The following is a 6,029-nucleotide window of genomic DNA, read 5'->3' as shown; positions in this document are numbered from 1 at the left end:
AACCAGGACAGCCCATGCATAAAATTGTCAGCTATAGGAAAGAAAAACTGGCCCACCCATGGTCGGGGTGTGAATCTAAAACCACTGGAACTACCCATGATGGGTTATGAATATTGATCCAAATTGAATCCACCTAAGCAGTACACGGATCCTAAATGGTAGAGCCATCATAATCAGATGGAATCCAACTCCAGCTCCAATGGGTCGAGTTAGATTCTGAATCCAAAAGATACATCCATTCTGTTCTCCTTTCTTCTTTTATGTTTTGGACCCAAATCCATTTAATATCAAGAAAACGGGTAGATGGGCCTGCGCATTAATTTATCACTTTGTTTTAAGATAATACATATGTACCCAAGATTCCAAGAACGCATTTGTGGATGGCTTTTCTACTGATAAAATGCTTTTCAGAGAAACAAGGAAAACAAAAAACATTCACGTGGATGTGGGTCAATACCTCTCTACACGCTACACCAGAGTTGGCCTATCTTCGGTGTGGCAATTCTCGATAAGACTAGCCTGTTTTAACTGAGGCATACTTCCATAATTAAGATAGATCAAACAGGCAAAAGGAACATTTTCATTTTTTGCCTCAAATCAATGGCCCATGTGTGTGTAGAAAGAGAGAGAGAGAGGGGGGGGGGAATAGTGAAAAATGGGGGCCCACAATCTAAGCTGCCACATGCATAAAGGTTCACAATACGGGCTTGTGTTTTTGCTTCGTTCCTGTATTGGACCTGCAAGAACGTCCTATTCACGTGGATGGTGGGCCATGGACCCATCTGTCAATGGTTGATAGGAGAGGTGGAGGACACTAGAGTTGTACAAAAGGTCCACCAATTGCTTCGGATCCTTAGAATGGCCTAGCATGTCGCACGAGTAGGTTGGTGCGATTCTTCACATCTGATCGTTGTCTTTAAGTTAGGCCAACTGTTTCAGGGACGATGTGATTACAACTTTACAACCCTTCATCTTACCTTTTTTTTCTCTCATTTCCATTTCTGTTATTCTCTCTCTCTCTCTCTCTCTCTCTCTCTCAATGCTCAATTGGGTAATGCCCCTTATCAATACAAGGTGGGAAAATATTATTGATGTGAATTACAAGATTAAACATGTATTCAATCCAGAGGGTCCTCTGCATGGTGAATGATTTACAGAAATAGAGTTGGTTGTGTAGGGAAGCTGCCTACTTGAACAGATAAGGAAATCATAGTTCAAAAGTAGGATGGATCAGGTCATACTTAATATATTTTTAGCATTAGAAGACCTTTAGAATTAGAAACATAGGATACCTTGAGTTATGCTTGGGTTGATAGACAGAAAAATCGAGGGAAAGTTTTACCCTCAACTTTCTCTTTCTTTATTATTTTTCATGTCAAAGAATAGGTCCATATTGGCTATTCAATATACTCCACCTAAAACCCTTTATAGCTGGGCTGGGATCATAATTGGGTAGTGGCCCTTTATTCATGCTGTTTTTTGCACTCAGGTGTGGGCTATCTTTAAACTAAACGAACACATTGATTTGGGCCCAGTCCATTGCATAGACATTGCAGCAACCAAACAAAATATTACAATAATTTGTGAAAAGATAGCATCATCTAAGAAAAAAAAAGAAAAAGAAACTAAATAATGTATTTTTTTAGTAGAAAACAATAGTCCATGAAGGCAAGAGATGCAAAGGTCCATCTTAAAACAAAATTGACACATTGATTTGGGCCCAATCCATTTCATTAGACATTGCAGCAACCAAAAATATTACAATAAATTATGAAAAAGATGGGATCATCAAATAGAAAAAGAAAGAAAGAAAGAAACTAACAATGCACCTTTTTTGGGTAGAAAACAATACACCATGAAGGCAATAAATGGAAAGGTCTGAATCTGCTATACCCAATTTCCCATTGCCCAATTACCTTTATCTTAGAAAAGAAAAAAAAATGGCCATTGTAGCTCCTTGGGCTCAGTTTGGAAGGAGTGCAAATACAAATATCTAAAGTATAAAACCTTATATCTTATATTATTTTATATGTATTTATATTATACATATTTGTATTTATACTTCTTCTAAACTGAGCCTTAGGTTCAAAGTATTAATTCATTTAAATACGACACAAGGGGTGAATCGGTATTTTGAACTTATGCTCACCTCTTTTAATTTTTTTCAAGAATAGGTTAGGGTGGGTCTTAAGCATGTCTACCTCTTGGAAGGGGTCAAACCCCTGAAATCCCCTTATTTAATGTATGAGTTTGTCCCTGATACAATATGTATGTATGGAGTTCACTTTTGCTATGATACTGTATAGCACAGGGCTAAAACAGACTCATGGCTTTAGATATATTCCAGTGGCTCTACCAAGAAATCACTTCATCTAATTTAAAGTATGGCCATGATAAATTGATAACAAATTAAAAACTTTATGTAATTGTTTCAGCACAGGGTTATGACACTGTCGTAGCAAACGTATGAGCGATGCATGATAAAACTTTCAAACTTAATTTCACGTAATTAAAACATGGTCATATGTTTTGAACGGTTTTATGTTATGTGGATTTCAAGGTGTTTCCATTTTAGTTCATTCATCACTTAAAACAGCCTAACTAAATATGGTTTTTGACTGTTAAAGCATAATCTCCTACATGGTGCGTATGCACAAGTATCACAGGGGTAGTCGTTGGGATCCCATGCGGCACTCGAATGCGACGAATAAGCCTATGTAACAAGTAACAACACAAGAAAAGGCAACAAAAATGGCACACGAATTAGATAAAAGGCAAATTGTATTGCATTAATGAATGGCAAGCATAAGCACACAGTTTAGTGTTGAGGGGATCTCATGCTTAACCTTTACATGCTCATGACTCACTCGACTACCTACCTCCCCTCAAAGAGTACGTTAAGCTTTTGGGGGAGTGACAATAGGAAACATCAAAAGGATGAAAAATCATACTATGTAATTACAATAACGCCATTGGCGGTCCCCCCTTACAAAATACATGCAAAGCCCACCCATGACACACATGTTGACACCATGAAGGCACGCGGTTGGCACTCTGATGGCTCTCGGTAGGTGCTTGATGGTGCAACAAAGGAATCACCTGTGACATTCTCCCCCACTCAGAGATCGGCTTTGGCTGGTCCCTTAGAGTCACTGTTGCGGAAGGAAGGTTCTTCTGCTACTCCCCGAACCGGCTGTCGTCCAAGGCCGAGGTATATATTTTGGTGACATGGTTGGGTTGACTCATTCTGTTGGGGTTTCCTATGGCTAAGTCCTTTCCAGACAGGCTCAAGGTATGTTAGTGACTGGTTCAGTTTTGGCTAAGGGGTAGGTTTGGGCCAGGTAAGGATCAAAATGGTTTTTTGGATTATTAAGGTGTGGGTTCCCATGCATTTTTCCCCAAGGGTAGTTCATAGGGCTACTACGGGAATTAGCCTGAGGGATGATGTGAATGTGGTCCCTAGATGGCTTGGGTGGCACTCGCTCTCCCTGGTGGTTATGGTAGTAGATGTGGGCAAGGTTTGACACGGCCTTGGGTCTTCTTCTATTGGGCCCACCAATTGCGGGCGCTTGCAACTTCTGCTGCGAAGTCGACTTCTGCTGATGTGGTTGGTGTTGAAGCTGATGCTGATGCTGATGTTGGTGCTGACTTGGGTGTTGGCATTGGCATTGGCGTTGGCGCTGGAAATGGAACTGTCTTGGGGGTGACTTCTTCCTGGTGATGACTTCCCCACCAATTCCAGTGTCGATGTGAGGTACTTGACAGGGGTTCTTCCTTGTTGACACGGCGTTGTCTTCGTGGTTGTTGGTTTCTTGGTACAACTGCATGGCTGAAAGCTGCTTCCCAAGTATCTGCACGGATGATGAGACAAGAACCATGCAAGGGGAGTGTTCGTCCAGAATAAGCAAGCTGCCGATGTGTGGCATAAGTGCTGCTTCCGCCTGCGTGAGGAACTCCACTCCAAGAACAACCTGAAAATCATCCAAGGGAACCACAGATAGATTGATGGGTCCTTTCCATGGTCCAACTCGAAGTTCTACTCCATGGGCCATGCCCTCTACTGCTTTGGCCCCGGAGTTGATAGCCTTGACCCACCCAGTTTGTAATGAAGTTGTGGGTGGCCCCAGTGTCCACCAAGGCTTGGATCGGCCTCTCGCCAAGGGTGATGTCTACATAATTCAGCCCCTTGTGGGCTTTGGTGGGTCGCTTGGATGTGGCCTCTTTCTTGACCATGGCATTGATGAGTTGGAGGGTGCCTACTCTTGGTGCCACTGTGGGTTTCTCCTAATCGCTCTCTTCACTATCGTTGAGTTTGACGATGAGGGCAGTTATTTTCTTTCGGGTTGGACAGTCACTCATCCAATGCTTCCCATTGCAAAGGTAACAAGGCACAGGAGGAGGTCTCCTAGTGAATTGGTGGCCTTGATAGCTTGGGCCTCCTTGTGGCTTCTTCCAGTGTTGGTAATTGTAGGGCTTGTCTGCGGGCACTGGCTTCTCCTTTGTAGAGGTTGGTTGTTGATCTCCCCCACTCAAACTCATGGTGCATGGGCTAGATGGTTTTTGCGTATCTTCCTTAGGTGTTCTCAAATCAACAAGCTGCTCAGCTACGGCCATGGCGGTGGCGAGGTCCTCAACCCCGCGTCGCTGGAGTTCGAGCTCGGCCCATGGCTTGAGACCGTCCATAAAATTGAATAGAAGATCCTTGTCTGACATGTTGGTGATCTTCAGCGTCAAGGTCGAAAATTCCTTGACATAGTCATGTAGTGATTCTTGATGTCTGATATTCTTCATTCTTTGACGCGCTAGGTACTCCACATTTTCTGGGTAGAACTGCCGCTTGATCTTGCGCTTGAATCCAACCCAGATGTCGATGGTGCGGGTTCCACGTTCAATGTCTTGGCAACACTTACACCACCATAACATTGCGATATCAGTCAAATGCATAGCAGTTGTATGTACCTAAGTTTGGTTGTCAATGATGCCAGTGGCGGAGAAATATTGCTCAAATTGCCACAAGAAGTTGTCAAGCTCCCTAGCATCTTGAGCACCCGAGTAAGGTGTTGGCTCTCGGATCTTGATTTTCATGGAAGCTAGGGTGGAGGGAGTGCTAGGTGCGTTGGCCACTGCCCTCTTTAGGAGAGTCATCTCATCTCTCATCTCATCCAATTGCGCTTGAAATCTGTCTAGCAAGCCCTGTAGGCTGCTTTGGGAAGGCCCAACTCCCGAATTCTGTATGATGGTGTGCATGTCTCTGAAGGCGCCATTGAAACGTCATTCTAGTTCCACCACTGCATTCTCAACCATCTCTAGGTTGAGGTGGAGTTCATCAATCCGATCTCGGGTTTCTCCCATTGTCACCTCGCAACGTAGGAGGCGCATGTCCACGCTAGCTAGTTGGTTGACTTGTTTGTCGTGCTTGCTAGCTTTAGTTGTGCGGCCCTTTGGGGCTTGTATCTTGGTAGGTTCGTCAAGTGGAGCTTCATCAGTGTCGTGGGTTTGAAGCCGCCCATGTGGTGTGTCATCGACAATGCCACGGTTGCTCTTCATTGTGTTGATGTATGGACGAATGCAAGGTCCAGAGTGTGTGTAGGAGCTCCTGCTCTGATACCAACTATCATGGGGGTAGTCGTTGGGACCCCGTGCGGCACTCGAATGCGATGAGTAAGCCTAGGTAACAAGCAACAACACAAGAAAAGGTAACAAAGATGGCACACGAATTAGATAAAAGGCAAATTGTATTACATTAATGGATGGCAAGCATAAGTACACAGTTCAGTGTCAAGGGGATCTCATGCTTAACTTTTACATGCTCATGACTCACTCGACTACGTACCTCCCCTCAAAGAGTACATTAAGTTTTTGAGGGAGTGACAATAGGAAACATCAAAAAGATGAAAAATCATACTATGTAATTATAATAACGCCATTGGCGGTCCCCCCTTACAAAATACATGCAAAACCCACCCATGACACACATGTTGACACTATAAAAACACGCGATTGGTACTCTGATGGCTCTCGGTAGGCAC

Source organism: Nelumbo lutea, chromosome 4 (assembly GCF_056320005.1).
Source record: "Nelumbo lutea isolate HS-2025 chromosome 4, American lotus-T2T, whole genome shotgun sequence".
In the NCBI taxonomy this organism is placed as follows: Eukaryota; Viridiplantae; Streptophyta; class Magnoliopsida; order Proteales; family Nelumbonaceae; genus Nelumbo; species Nelumbo lutea.
Note: the sequence above shows the minus strand (reverse complement) of the source record.